This window comes from Eriocheir sinensis, chromosome 4 (assembly GCF_024679095.1).
Source record: "Eriocheir sinensis breed Jianghai 21 chromosome 4, ASM2467909v1, whole genome shotgun sequence".
NCBI lineage: Eukaryota > Metazoa > Arthropoda > Malacostraca > Decapoda > Varunidae > Eriocheir > Eriocheir sinensis.
In genome coordinates, this window is record NC_066512.1 from 14,291,381 (window position 1) to 14,306,875 (window position 15,495).

The 15,495-nt window shown below is 44.6% G+C and overlaps 1 protein-coding gene across 1 annotated transcript in view; it reads left to right on the forward strand.

Annotated features, from left to right (window-relative positions):
* Positions 1-392: 392 nt before the first annotated feature.
* LOC126982241 (synaptogenesis protein syg-2-like) overlaps positions 393-15,495 on the forward strand; it is a 291,624-nt gene continuing 276,521 nt past the window's right edge. Inside the window, exon 1 of the mRNA XM_050834188.1 lies at positions 393-503. The gene's annotated coding sequence lies outside the window, so the exon portion shown is untranslated. The remainder of the gene's footprint in view (positions 504-15,495) is intronic.

Sequence of the window (15,495 nt, forward strand, 5' to 3'; positions counted from 1 at the left end):
GTGTCTTTAATTTTCAGGCTTGCTGACACACACACACACACACACACCGAGGAGGGTCGAGCTGCGTACCGAATCTTTGAAGCCTTGACCCTCGGGTTGATGCAGAGAAGATATGCTGTCGTAGTTAGCCATTGCCATAACGATCCGCACCCATACGTAACAACACCTATTAAATAAGTACAGGCAAGAAGACGTGAGCTTTTTGTTGGTACTCAGCCTTACGTGACTAAGATTTTTCAGCTTTTGTTCGACTCTCAGCGGATTCGTGACCACCGCGTGAGCCGCTCTTGACCAATCAGGTGGAGGCTGGGCGGAGCGTCCCGGGGGTGCCTGGGGTGGTGGTGGTAATGAGAGGATGAGGCAGAGGGGGGCACAGGCAGGATCAGGAGCGCGTCGGTGTTTGGTCCACGTGTGTTGTGTCTTGTGTCGTGATGTTCATCCCTCGTCACCCGCGTCATCCCTCGCCGCTCACCGTCCCCGGGCCGCCACGAGGAGAGGTGAAGGTTGGTGAGTGTACGAGTCTCCTTCGCGAGTCATTTACGGCCGTAGTATTAATCTCCCCCATTCCCGTTCCCATCCCATCCCTTTTCCTTGGCTGTGACCCGCAGTTTTAAGCGTCCCCGGGGGGTTGGGGTTGATTAACACTACCTGGAGGGGGAGCGGATGGGGTCGAAAAAGTGTTGACTCCGCGGGGTGCGAGGCAGGACATCTTTAGGTTCCCCTTCGTATATTTCATGAATAAATAGTGTTCTATTTGTTATTATAGAAGAAAATATATTGAAAAGTATCAGAATATTTCTGTGACTGATATTGTATCGCAAACTTTGCAGAAGTTAATATATTTCTTTTAGTTTGTAAAGACTCTTGTGTTTCCATTTAATTGTAAACATACAGTTATTCCTGAAGATTTCTTTGTAATTGCCCCCAAAATGGCAAAAGACGGCAGATAGATCACTAAATATGGCATTATTATAGTAATACTTAACATATACCATAAAAAAGGCCATTTCTTGGTGACCACCTTGATTTAAAACAAAAATGCCACCAATAACACGACCTGGCACCGCCATAGTTAGTGTATAAATTATGCGTCGTATTATGAGACATTTCGTCGCCCAAGAACACATATATGACAAGGTTTTCGTAGGAGTTGAGGGCATTTCCAGGAGTAATTTTATGACCCCGATAGTAGTGTGACCCTTCTTCTGTACCATTAACCTGAAGAAACACTCATTAGAACCCGACTGACCACTCTTTGACCTTTAGAAATAGCTGATGTGAGAAGCGAAAGTGTCTTATAATGCCAACCTATATAGTGTTTTGGCGCTGTCACTTATCTCCCGTCATCTTCATCCTCACTCACTGTCCACTTACTGTTCACCATGCATTCACTGCTCATCATGAATATAAATGAAGGTATGGTGAGTGTTTCAAGTCTCTCTCTCTCTCTCTCTCTCTCTCTCTCTCTCTCTCTCTCTCTCTCTCTCTCTCTCTCTCTCTCTCTCTCTCTCTCTCTCTCTCTCTCTCTCTCTCTCTCTCTCTCTCTCTCTCCGTCATTTACTGCAGTGATTAATGTATAGATTGCTATTTATTTTGTTCCGTGTAATTAATCGCCCGTCATCTTCGTCACCATTGATTGTTCACCACCATGAAGGATGCTGAGTGTCATTACGTTCCTTTCATGATGTGTGTTTTGCGTGTTGGTGAATGTCGGAGGGAGTATGTTTGTATGTGTGTGGGAGGGGGTTGGGTTTGTGTGTATAGTGACGGGTTTTAAATTGTAATATATTTGCATTTTCTTCGTCCCTTTGTTTCTTCTCGTTCACTTTTGCTCAGTTCATGTTACTCGCGCTTCGCTAAGTAACGACTGGGGCTTCGTTTCGGGAGGTTGTTTAATCTTTCTCCAGCGTCTCTGTTTCACTTTAGTCCGAGTTGGTTGGTGACATGTGATGAGTTGTGGTTATGTCTGATTTAGTATGTGTGTGTGTGTATGTGTGTGAGAGAGAGAGAACTCAGGCAATATTATTTATGTGACCAATACAGCTTCGGAACACAATTTCGAACACACTTCCCACGTTCTCGGAAACTGCGCCTCTTGTCCTCCCTCTTCCCCCTTCCTCTTACGACCGCTTCCTTCCCTTCTTCCTTTCACTTCTCTCCTTTCCTTTATCATTATTGACATTTTATTGCGTATGTCAGTCCTGTTCGCTTATTTTATTTTGGGCTTTCACTTAGACCAGTTTTTAGACTTTCCTCTATCAGTTTTTTTTTCCGATTTCTTTCTTTTTCTTTCACTCAGCTAATTTTACGTTACATATTCCTCTCCTTTGCATATTTTTTTCTTTTATCCCTCTGCATCCATTTGTTTTACCTCAAAATTTTCAAGTGTTGTTTTCAAGCTCATTTTTTTTTTCAATTTGGCATTCTTTTTTTAACGAACCGTGTATTAAATTGCTACTTCAAGTAATAATTTCGGAAAGTTACTGAATAGCCCTCCACCAGTACGAATGTCATTGATACTACGGTGGTTCCCTGCTGCTATTTTGCTGCAGGGAGTGACCTCAACCAAGAAACGCCTTCACCAAAACCAAAAACGTCCGTGCACCTTTACCGAGACAGACCACTCTTCTATTCCGTTACATTTCCACGCTTTCGTTTTCTATTCTGGTCGCTTTTTCATTCAGTTTTTTTCACTATCTGTTCTTTCTTGTTTCTTATATCTATCCTTTAAGTTTTAACTATTTTTGTCCCTCCTATTTTTTTCATTATCTTTATTCTTCTATTTCCAATCTTCCCTTTTTCTGTCTTTATTTCAGTATTTACTCCTTTCATTCCTTCTTTTTTTATAATCCACCTTTCTTTTCATTTTACCTTTATTCCTCACTTTTCTCTTTCATCTTGTCACCTTTTGCCTCTTATTCCTTCTCTCTTCATTCCTCACTTTTCCACTTTCCTTTCTCATTCATCTCTTCTTACTCTTATTTTCTTTACATTCCCCACCTTCCCCCTCTCCTCTTTTAATACATCGCTCATTACTCTATCTCTTAAATTTCGCACCTTTTCCTACTTTCCTTCTCATCTAGCGCTCCTTATACTCTTTTTATTATCCTTCAATCCCACCTTTACCTTTTTTCTTTCTCATCGCTTACCTTATTCCCATTTTATGACTTCTACATTCCTCGCCTCTCCTTCCTCTGCCCTCCACCGCTCTCTCCTTACTTCCTCCTCTCGTGGAAATTTTACGCCTCGACACCTGCCAAGGAGGAAAACGGAAGCTGGAGGTCGGTCAGTGACAAGTGAGGGAGAAGAAAAACCCGAGGGAAGGCTTGTTATTTAATCGGCCAGCCTATCCAACTCTTCGTCCTCTTTCTCTTTTTCCTTTGCCTTGACCATTAATTATTTTCCTGTCTGTCTCGCTTTTTATGGTTTGAATGATTAGACGGCCAGGTAAAGGAAACGTCACCTGTTTACGTACCTGACAGACAAGGAGTCGCACACCGTCATTACCTGCCAGAAAAAAAAGAAAAAATAGCCTCATTCATTACCTACAAGTTTCGTTCCCGTAGTTAATTCAAGCTCGTTTCTCATTCACGATCAGTTTTACTCATTCCTCCTCCTCTCCTCCTCCATTTCCTCCTCTTCTTCTTCCTCCTCCTCCTCCTCCTCCTCCTCCTCCTTCTCCTCCTCCTCCACCACTCCTTCTCCTCCACTTCTCCTCCTCTACCACTCCTCCTCCACTCCTCCTCCTCCTCCTCATTATTATCATCATCATCAAGGCCTGTCAAACTTGTCCCCCGGATAGCACACTGAAAATGGTTGGGCTACCTGACAGGCGGTGTGACAGAAGAAGCAAAAAGTATTTCCTTAATTTTGTTGTCGCAACATTTTTTTCCTTCGTGTCAGCGGTTCTCGGTGCTGGCGTTGAGTGGCGGCGGTGGTGAGTGATGTAAAAGAGAAAAATAGGGTCTTAGAGCATTGTGTTGTGCGGCGTGAGGTGTGTTGCGCCTAATTTGAGGTGAACTGTAATTCAAAGTACCTCAAGGGCCAATTATACAGAGATGAGCACCGAGGACACGCGCAGCTATAGCATTATGTTTCAGAGTTAATACGTTTGAGTACATACGAATGGCCTTACTTATTTATATGACTGGATTTTTATAGGTGTGTGTGTGTGTGTGTGTGTGTGTGTGTGTGTGTGTGTGTGTGTGTGTGTGTGTGTGTGTGTGTGTGTGTAAAATGAATTGAGGTGTTTTTTTGTGATTCGTGTTACTCCTTGCTTGAGTTCCCTTATTCTCTTAGTAATGTGACGTTGCCTTTTTATGTAAGTGGATTCTCTGATGTGTGTGATGTGTTGTCCATCGGTTCAGTTCTGATTCATGGATGGTCCTATAATACACATTTTATACTCCGAGATTGTTATGTATGTATTGCATATACAACACAGTTTCTTTTTATACCGTAAAGCAGTTTATCGGGCGGCGTGCGTGTATGCATGTGTTTGTGTGTGCCTGCGTGTGTGCGTGCGTGTGCGTGCGTGCGTCCTCGATAAAACAGTAACACACGACGCCCCGCACTTCTGCTCTAGCACAAACCTTTGTGCGCTACGTGTTAAGGTTTGTGGCCTCCACCATATAAGCAGTAACTCTCCTCCTCCCTCCCCTTCGTTATAGCGAGTTGATTTACCGCCCGGCACATACGGCCAGACATCGTAAACAAAGCATCACAACAAGTAAATAGTTACACAAATAAATCAAATAAGTGAGATATTAAGGAATTACAACATTTCCCTTGAGTTTTCGGTATAAATATATCGGAAGGAAGGGAAGGATTAGGGGGTCGGGGAGGCAATGTTTTAGGAAAGGGAAAATAAATATAGGAACGTGTTGATGCAGGGGCTGGAAGTGGCAGAAGTAACCGGCGATGGAGAAGGTGGATAGAGAGACGAAGGGGGAGGAGAAGTGTATGAGTGTAGGTTAGGAACAACACTTGTGTTCGAAAGATATTTGTTGCTTTGAAGGAAGAAGAGGAGGATGAGGATGAGGAAAAAAGAAAACAATGATATCCTAGGAGTTTTGTAAAAGTGCGGGAAGGGGCATGAGGAGGAGGATGGAAGTAGATGTGTATGCAGTGTATGTGTGTGGGTGTGGAGGGGGGGGGGGGAGCAAGAGGAGGAAGAAGAACTTGGAGAAGAGGAGGAGGAGGAGGAGTAGGAGGGGTCAATTTTATGTTTCCCTATAGGCATTCCGTGTGACCCCAAAAGGTGAGGCTGTATGTGGAGGAAAATAAAAGAAGGACGCGGCGGTGATGTTTTCCGGTGGACTGCGGACAGTTGCGCAACATCCGGAGAGAGAGAGAGAGGATGGGGGCGAGGTCTATTAGACGAACACTGGGGAGACGGAACACAAAAGGGCGCGTCACGGTTTGTTTTATAAATTGGAAAATTGGAAAATCGACGAGCCATGGATAATTGCATCGGTCGTTATTATTTTTTTGTTATAGATATAATAATAATAATGATAATAAGTAACTACAACTGCAACAATAACAACAACAATGGATGTAATATGAATAAGAATGAAGAACGAGGATACAAAGTTTTATAATACAAATAATTATTATAATGCAGAGAAAACCAGAAGAAAATACAAGAAAGAAGGAGGAGGAGAAGGAGGAGGAGGAGGGGGAGGACGATAAGGAGGAGGAGGATGTATCCGTACACGTACATACATTGAGCGAGAGTCAGACGATGGGGTGGGGGGAAGAGGAGACGGAGGGAAGGAAGGGAGGTGGTAGAAGAGCTGGAGGTGGCGAGGCATTCCGGCCAAACATTAGGCGGTACACATGACTTGCCGCGATGCAATTACTAGAGGGAGAGAAGGAAGGGAGGAAGGAAGGAAGGAAGGAGATAAGGGAGGGTGGGAGGGAGAGAGAGCAAATATGAATATCTAGAACGATAGAAAGTGAAGGAAGGAAGCTAGGAAGAAAGGAAGGATGGGCAAAGAAAAGAAAGAACGGACAAGAGGAAAGAAGAGAAAAAAAAGCAAAACATCAGCATCGTGCATTACCTATACAAGTTTGGTGTCCTTAGTTAATTCAAGCACGTTTCTCATTCCAGGAACGCCTTATTATCATTCCTCTCCTCCTCCTCCCCCTCTTTCTCTTCCTATTTCTCCTCCTTCTCCTCCTCCGAGGCCGCCACTGCCGCCACCTCTGCCTCTGTCTCTACCTCCTCCTCTTCCTCCTCCTCCTTCTGCGTTGAGTGGCGGCGGTGGTGAGTGGCGTAAATGAAAGAAACACAGGATCTAAGAGCATTGTGTTGTATGCATAGTGTGAGGTGTGTTGCCCCTCGTTTGAAGTGGACTGTAATTTAAAAGTAACTCAAGGGCCAAAGCGACAGATATGAGCACCGAGGACACGCGCAGCTATATAGCATATGCCCCAGACTTTAAACGTTTGAATAATAAGGAGTGGCCATAACTATTCATATGACAGGATTTTTTTTTTTTTTTTTTTTTTTTTTGTGGTGTAAGAGGAATTGAGACGTTCTTGTGATCAGTGTTGCTCCTTGCCGTCGTGGACTTATTTTTTTAGTATTGTGACGTCGCACTTTTATGTAACTGGGCCTGTAATATTCTTTGACGTGTGTGATGTGTTGTACTTTGGTTCAATTCTGTTTCATGGATGTTACTATAGAATACACATTTCTATAGAACGTGATGGTCATATGTGTTGCGTATCTTTTGCTACTTTTTATTCTGTTGCACTTTTCCCATCCACTTGCCTTTAATCTTTTTCTCTCCCACTCTACTTTGATTCCTTTTCCTTCCTACTTCTCTGCCTCCATCTACCTCATGGACTCATAACCTCTTCACTTTTTTACTCTCCCTTCGTTGTTTCTTGCCTTCATCTCTTTACCCATATTCTTCCAATTGCTATATTTATCTCCGACATTATTTCTCCTTTCACGTTTTCGATTCCCTTCAAGCCACGTCCTCGTACTCTCTTCTCTTCCTTCTGGATCTCTCATTCATATTACTTTCAACTTTCTTCACCCATTACTTCATGCATGCCCCGCCTTTTGTCCTCTGTTTCAATATTTCTCTGTTTCTCGCCCCCTCAGACTCTTCCTCCTTTTCCTACTCTCTCCCCCGTCCCCTCACCTCCGATTTGTCTTACTCTACACTATTCCTTCTCTCTCCCCTTTCCATTTCTGCCCCTAAGTCCCTCGCCCTAAGACTAATGACAACTGAGAAAGGAAAATGAATAGATGAAGAGAAGGGAAGGAAGGGGACATAGTGTATTATGACAGCTCAGAAATGTGTATACGGGAAGCTCATACGAGGAAGATAACGGGATTATTGTATATGTGCAAAAAGAGGTAGCAGGTGTGGATGAAGGGAAAAGAAGGAAGGAAAGACGTAGGCATGTATATATAAAGATGTTAAGAGGTCAGTAAGGAGAGGTGGAGGGCTGCGGTTGCGTGAGGAGGGAGAATTATTGGGGAAGTGTAGAGAAGATTAGTAAGAAACGGACTGGGGAATTGGGTGTATGGGCCTTTCAATGGGGCGGAGTGGCTGGGTGCTGCGGGGAGGGAAGGGAAGGGAAAGGAAGGTGTCAAGGGAAGGGAATGGTAATCAGGACGTTGAGGAGGGAAAGATGGTGAAGGGGAATGGAAGATAATGGAAATATATGGCAGTTGATTAAAGAACAAAGGAATGGTGGGGGGGAAAGAACGGGAGGAAGAAGATACTGGATATGGGGAATGCAGTGAACGAAGGAAGGTCGCAGGGGAACTTTTTAAAGGTAGGGGAATAGGTTGGGGTTGAGGAAAGAAAAGTAGCGGTTCTAATAATGGCGTAGGGAACACATGGACCAGGGAAGGGGAAGAATATTGCCCAGACAGGTTTTGAGGGACATAAAGGAAAAAAAATAGAGGAGAAGGATTTGGTGTGGATTTGTTGGAAGAGCCGAGGAGGAATAATGGGGAGACAGGGCGACCAGGGGATGTAGAAGAAGAAAGAGGATTTGTGGAGCTGAAAAAAGTACTAGGAAAGGGGAAACCATATGGGACAGATTGGTTCATTCTCACTCTCGTCTCTTTTTTTTCCTCTCTCCTCACTTTCTAATCCAATTGCCTCATTTTGTCTCACCCTCACCTCCCACTCATTCTATCTGGCGTTCCTCCCCTTATATTCCTCTCCTTTTCCTCTCCACCCTCCTTCCTCTCCTCTTCCTCCCCTCCTTTTCACCCTCCTTATCCGTTTCCAGAAGAGAATGTAAGTTATTGGGAAATGGCCTTCAACGGTTATATCCCTTTTTTTTTTTTCCTTTCTTCCCTTTCAGTTCCCTTTCACTTCCCTCTCCTTTCCTCTCTTCCTTCTCCTATGTTTCATTCTCTCCTCAGTATCGTGGTTTTTTGTCCTTTCTCATTTTCCTTTACGAATATGTCTTCCTTCCTTTTCTTCCTCCCGCACTAACACAACACTTCCTCACTTCCTTTCCTCCCTCCCTTCTCCCTTCTCCTCCTCCCCATTCCACAGTCGCTCCCATTTTGCCTTCATCCTACGTAATATTTTTCTGTCAGTCACCCGCACTTTCTTTTTAATTTCTATCCTCCTCCTCATTTCTTAATTTTACTTTGCGCCACTTCCTCCTCCTTATCCTACTCTTCCCTACTCCTCCCCCTTCACACACCTCCAACCTTCCTTTTACCCTCTCTTGTTTCTTACTTAACACTTTTTCTCCATATTCCCTTTTCTCTCATCCTCTTCCCTAACACACCTAACAAAGCGACATGCCCTCACGCTCTCTCTCTCTCTCTCTCTCTCTCTCTCTCTCTCTCTCTCTCTCTCTCTCTCTCTCTCTCTCTCTCTCTCTCTCTCTCTCTCTCTCTCTCTCTCTCTCTCTCTCTCTCTCTCTCTCTCTCTCTCTCTCTCTCTCTCTCTCTCTCTCTCTCTCTCTCTCTCTCTCTCTCTCTCTCTCTCTCTCTCTCTCTCTCTCTCAGTCTCTCTGTGTCTCTCTCTCTCTCTTCCCCTCTCGATATTTTTTCCTCTTAACTATTTCCTCCTCCCTTCGTTTCTTTCCTTCCCGCCTTTGTTCCTCGCAGCACCATTACGTTTCCTTTTTGCTTTCTTGACTTTTCTTCTCTTTCTCTTTCTTCAATTCCGTTTTCGTTTTCTCGTAGCCATTCTAATCCTTTTCCCTTTACCTCGCCTTCCTCTCTTTCTCCCTTCATTTTCTTTCTTTTTTATGTTTTCTGTTTTCGAGTTTCTCCGAATTTCTCCTCTATGCACTTTCTTTATCATTCCTTCTCTTCTCTCCACTTCTCTTTACATTCGATTCTTAAATTTTAGGATTTTAGTTTTCCTTTACCACTTTCCTTCCTACCTGGTATCCCTCTCCTAAAAGGCACTCCTTTCCTCTCCTTTCCCGTCCCATCCCCTCCAAGCCCTTACTTCCGTTTCCATCCATTTCCTACCTGTCTTTTCTCTCCCATATGCACCGGTTCCTTTTCTTACCTTACTTTATTTCCCTTTCCTCCTCGTCCCTACTGTTTTTTTTTTAATCCTATCACTCTTCCCACCCATTACTGTCCTTCCCCTCTCTTTCCTGCCCTCACCCATTCCCTCCCTTTGTCTGCTCATTTACCAGTTTGTTTCGCTTTTCTTTTTTCCTCCTCCTCTTTCTCCTATCAATGTATAACAAGGTTCTCAAGCCGTGAATATTTTTTGTCTTTCCCCTCTCACATATTCTTACATTTTGGTCTCTATGCTTTAGTAGGAACATAATTCCATGACCTACTCGAGAAAAGGTCTAACAAATGTTAAGCGTAGTTTCATGCCATGCCATGCCATGCCCTCACGCTTACACCAACCCACACCCACACCCACAGAGACACACACACAGACACACACACACACACACACACACACACACACACACACACACACACACACACACACACACACACCTTTGCTGAGTGGTAGCGTGCCGTCGTCGCGTTCGGGAGATCCAGGAGGGACGTCGGTTCGAATCCTGGCCGGTACACAGCTGGGATTTTTCAGTCACCGCCTAGTGGCCTAAGACTACCCACATGCTACTCTGAAGACCACCTATCAAACCGGACTTTAAATAACCTAACCAAGGAGAGGCTCAAAGATGAGCTCCGGGGGGCAGTATGAGCCAATGCAAGATGGCGCCACTATAAACACTCGCCTGCGCCACAACGGACTGGGCCGACCATCAGGACCCACCAGTAAGGAGGCCTAACGACGCAATAGGCTGCGATGTAAAAAAAAAAAAAATAATGTTGACTCGGTGAATATTATTAATGTCCCATTCTCTCTCTCTCTCTCTCTCTCTCTCTCTCTCTCTCTCTCTCTCTCTCTCTCTCTCTCTCTCTCTCTCTCTCTCTCTCTCTCTCTCTCTCTCTCTCTCTCTCTCTCTCTCTCTCTCTCTCTCATTACGTTTATATGGTATTATTCTCGTGCTTTTCCGAACTTCCCTCCAATGGCGATGATAATTCCTTGTTAGGAAGAGGAGGAGGAGGAGGAGGAGGAGGAAGAGGAGGAGGAAGAGGAGGAGAAGGAGGAGAAGGAGGAGGAAGTTATTTTAGCTGTGATAGTTAACTAAATGGACGATCAACCTCCTTCATTCTTCTCTCCACTCATTTATCCTTTACTTCTTGCCTTTCACTCTTCACTTTCCACTATTTTATCTTTCATTTCGCTTGTTATTCAAGCAACCCTTTTATCCATCCTTCATTTCCTCCTCTCCCTCTCTTCATTCCCTATGCTTTCCTTTCATCAATCCTTCCATCCTTCATTCTTCTCTTCCTTCCTTCCTCCTCCCATTAATTGATGTGTCACTCATTCCTCACATCCCTGTATCTTCTTTTCTTCCCCCCTTCATTCCATTCATTCCATTCACTTTTAGTTCCCTCCTTCTTCTTTCTTGTGCCCTCCACCTTCTTGACCCCCCTTCCTTCCTTCCTTTGCTTACTTATCTATTACTTCCAACATCCTTACTTCTTCTCTTTCTCTGTATTCACCGTTCCCCTTCTGATCTCTCTCTGTCCACCTCTGTTTTATCTACCTCCTCCTATATTTTTTCCTCATATATTTCTCCATTATCACCTCACTTCATTTTTACACTACCCGTCCATCTAGATATCCATATTAATTTTCTTCTCTCCCTTTTTTCAGGTATGTTATATATAGGAGTCTTGCTGAGGATGGTAAGGGCCCATCTTAATGCAAATGATCTACCTGCTTACCGAGCCCAGAAGAAGCTCCGCTCCTTTGGCTGAGTACTTTGAGCTGGTGTACATGGCGGACCCTCCGAGTGGGCAGCTTTTAACTTCTGGTTTGCAAGTGGCGGATGCCGATCTCCCCATTGACGAGAATCCACCCACTCTTGACAAGATCAGAGAGGGTGTGGCAAGGTCGAGGGATGGAAAGGCGCTTGGTATCTGTAACAACAGTGCGGAGCTGCTCATAGCTGGAGGTGAGGCATTGATCTGCGGGTTGCATGCGTTCCTCACTTCCGTATGGCAGTCTGATACCATTTCTTTTGACTGCATGAGCAATCTGATTTTTTCTTTTTGGAAAGGGAAAATAAGCTGCAACAGCTTCTGTGGCATTAAGCTACTCAGTGTTTTAGGCAAGGTGCTTGCCCATGTATTGCTAATTCGAATTTGCAGCCAGTTGCTGATGCTGCAGAGACCTGAACATTCTGTGTTCATGCCTGTTAAATCGACAACTGACTGAATCCTAGCGCTTCGCGTACTGTTGGACGACTGACGTGAGTTAAGTGATGGGAGTTAAGTCTTGCAGCCTATGTCGACTTCAAGGTGTTTGATTCAGTGCATCGCGAGGCTCTCTGGGCTCCCCTGCTACTTTGCGGGAATCCTGCAAGGTCCGTAGGTCTGCTGACTGTTCTTCACTCTGGGGCCGTAAGTGCTGTGAAGAGTTGGGAGAGGGGTCCAGCTTCTTTCCCGTGAACGCGGGAGTGAGGGAGGGCTGTGTCTTCGCCCCATCACCTCTTAACACTTGTATGGACTGGGTACTAGGGAAAGTTGTAGACCTGAGTCATTGTGGAGCATCTGTTCGCAATACCAGAGTTACTGATCTTGTTGTTCAGGTTGGTATAGTAATACTTGGCGTCGCTGGAGGTTCTTGTGATGTCTCTCGAGGCATTGCACGAGGAGAAGAAGCACTTGAGACTCCTGGTCTCATGGGCCAAAATTAAGGTATAGCTGTTTGGAAGCTTGCTAGATGACACAGTACAGTTGGTTCATTCTAGTGGCGAGGACAATGAGAGCTCGGAAAATTTCACATATCTTGGTTTAGAGCAACGGTGAGTCATCAAGAGGTATTACGGCTGCTTGGCTTGGCCTACGGTGTTATGGACTCGCTCTGCACGAGTATATGGAGTTGTCGATACCTCTGTAGAAGGAATCAAGGAAATAATCTTAATCATTGGTTGTGAGACATTGAAAGATCATATTGACTTGAAGAGACGGACTGATGCCTTTGGTAAAGAGGTGCCCACGCAAAATCATGGGATATCGCTGGAATGACTGTGTCTAACTGGCGACTACTCCGTGAGATTGATTCGTGGCGTATTATCTGCATAGTCCGTGAACGCCAACTCCGACTATACGGGAATGTGGCACGCTACCCATAAGCTAATCCTGTTCACCGGGATATTTCAGTAAACGACAATCCTGAGCGTAGCAGGCCGAGGAGACGCCCACAGAGGTCGTAAATTGATCAATTCGATAGATCCTGCCATGAGGTACTTGGGATGGGAAGGAGGCCTGCATGGGGACTTGCCCCGAGGAACCCCCGGGTTTGGCGTCGTAAGGTGTGCGAAGCAACGCGACCCACGCGGTATGCCCCCATTGATTGATTTCTGCTCTCCTTCCTTCCTCCTTTCCTTCCTTTCTTTCGTATTTCCTACCTTTCTTCCTATTTCCTTCCTTGCCTCTTTTCTTCCTCTCTTTCCTTTTCTTTTTTCTTTCATGCATTCCTTCCTTTCATCTCTCCATTATTCACCTCATTAATTTTCGATGCCTTCTTTCCCTCTCTTCCTTCCTTCTAATTTCCTTCCTGCCATCCATTCACCTATCATCTTTTCATCCTTTCTTCCTTCCATTTTTCATTCCTTTCTATTACCTCTCCATCCCAGCCATTCTTCGAGACATCCATATTTTCTCTCCCTCCCTCCCTCCCTTCCTCAACATAATCCTTCTCTCCTTGCTTCCCTCACCCTCAGATCCCTCCCTCCCTCCAGTCATTACATCGCGGGGCCTTGACTAGCTTAACCTCATGGAGAGTCGGTGTTCCGCGTTCCGCCTGATGGTAGGCAAAGCCTCCCCCTCCCCCTCACCCACCTTCGTCTGCCCCTCGCTCAATGTCTCCTCCTCCTCCTCCTCCTCCTCCTCCGTCTCATTCTCGTCCTCTCTCTCCTCTTCCTGTTATTCCTTCTCCTCTAGCTCATAGTCAGTTTGTTCTGTATGTTCTCTTCCGTTTGGTTCTGCTTCTTTTACTCCTTCTCCTTCTCTTTCTCCTTCACCGTTACCCTCTTCGTTATCAACTTCGGTCTTTTATTACTTCTCGTCTTTCTCCTCCTCCTCTTCCTCCTAATTAAAATATCCTGTTTACCTATCCTACTCAGATTTAATTCTTTTCCTCCTTGTTCTCTTACATTATTTGCTTTAATCTCCTCCTTCCGCTCCCTCAGTTCCTCTCGTATTCCTTCACGTATTCTTCAGCTAAAGGTTCTAGAATTCCCCATCACTTCGCCTTTCCTGTATTTTTTTACCTCGCAATTTCCCATATATTCTTACTTTCTATCATTGCCTCTTGCAGTAATGTCATTTTTACTCGTATCATTTTCTCGTCATCCTTTTCCCTGTCATATTATCGTTTCACTTTCCTATCTCATCTATCCTTGCTCTTCGTGTCCTCATCTCTTTTTTATATCCCTCTCACCCTGATTACACCTCCCTCTTCCACTCAACACGACACCTTTCCTTATCTTCTTGAATAATTGTTCCGTTGCTGGGTCTTCACCTATCTCACCTCCTCTTCCCCTTCTCTTTCTCTTCATCCTCTTCCATGTTATTTTGTTTCATTTTCTCCTGTTCCGTGCTTGCCAACTAATTCAATACCCCCATTCCCATTTCTCTCTTTAGAATCATCTATTTTCCTCTCCTTGCACTACCATTTTTCCGCTCATCCTAGTCCTCAAGCCTCGTTCGTCTTTTCCCTCCGTTCTCACTTCCCTTTTTGATGTCTTCGCTCCACTTGTCTCTTCGTCATCATTTCTTAGTAGTCATCGATTTAGTTTTCTTTGCCTCCATCCTTCTTCCGATTCCCCCAGATTCGCCCTCAGACTCGCTCATTTCTCTCCCTTCGGCCTCGCTTCCCAGTCCTCTGTCCTGCGTGTTTTTCCGTCTCTCTCTCTCTCTCTCTCTCTCTCTCTCTCTCTCTCTCTCTCTCTCTCTCTCTCTCTCTCTCTCTCTCTCTCTCTCTCTCTCTCTCTCTCTCTCTCTCTCAACTACACACACACACACACACACACACACACACACACACAATGCTAAAAGTCTTTCAAATACCCAAAATTTAAAATAATTTGTCTTCCTTCAGTCTTGCTTTCTCTCTCCTCTACTTCTTCCTCACCTTGTTTTATGATAATGGTCCCTCAGTAATGTATTATGGTTGAATGCTCGTCGCTAACTGTGTAGTCCTGAATTTTTTTTCTTTTCTCTTCTCTTTTCCTCCCTCCATAATTACCAAGGGAAGTTAAATGGCGTCTTCTCTTCCCTTTTTTAGTGTTTGTTCCCATAATTGCGTTCCCCATGGCCGGGCTGTGTTTATTGACTCTTAAATTGTTGCCCGAAAGCCGGAGGAAAAAAAGGGAAGGAAGAAACGAGGAGGAACAGAAGTGAGGAGGGACGGTGTGCAGAGAAGAGCAGGATGGTCATTGTGTGATATTGAAGGTGAATCAAGAGAAGGGAAAGGAAAAGGAAATATTAGAATGAGGTCGAAAACGAAATATATGTAAAGCGGAAAGGGCAAGAACGGACAAATGTTGAGAAAGGAAAGACAGGAAAGGGAACCGATACAATATAAAAGACATATAAAAGGAACAAGGAGAGAATTGATTGAAGGGGGCAAGGGAAGAGAACGAAAGGAAACAAGAATCAGGGTATGGATGTCAATCGGACTGTGGAAAAAATGGATGGAGATTTTGGGGAAAGTGATGGACTAAAAGTGCAAGAGAAAGGGTTGTAAATGGAGATGAATTTAGAAACAGAATGGGACAAAGAAAATGAAAGGGGACATGGCTGCGATTGGATGGACATGACGCAGGGAAGGAAAGTAAGGTAATAAGAAGATATGAGATATATTGTGATTGAATGGTGGGGAACAGTCCCAAGCAGGGGTCATCTTAAGGGCTTGGGTCACCACTGTCATGAAACCC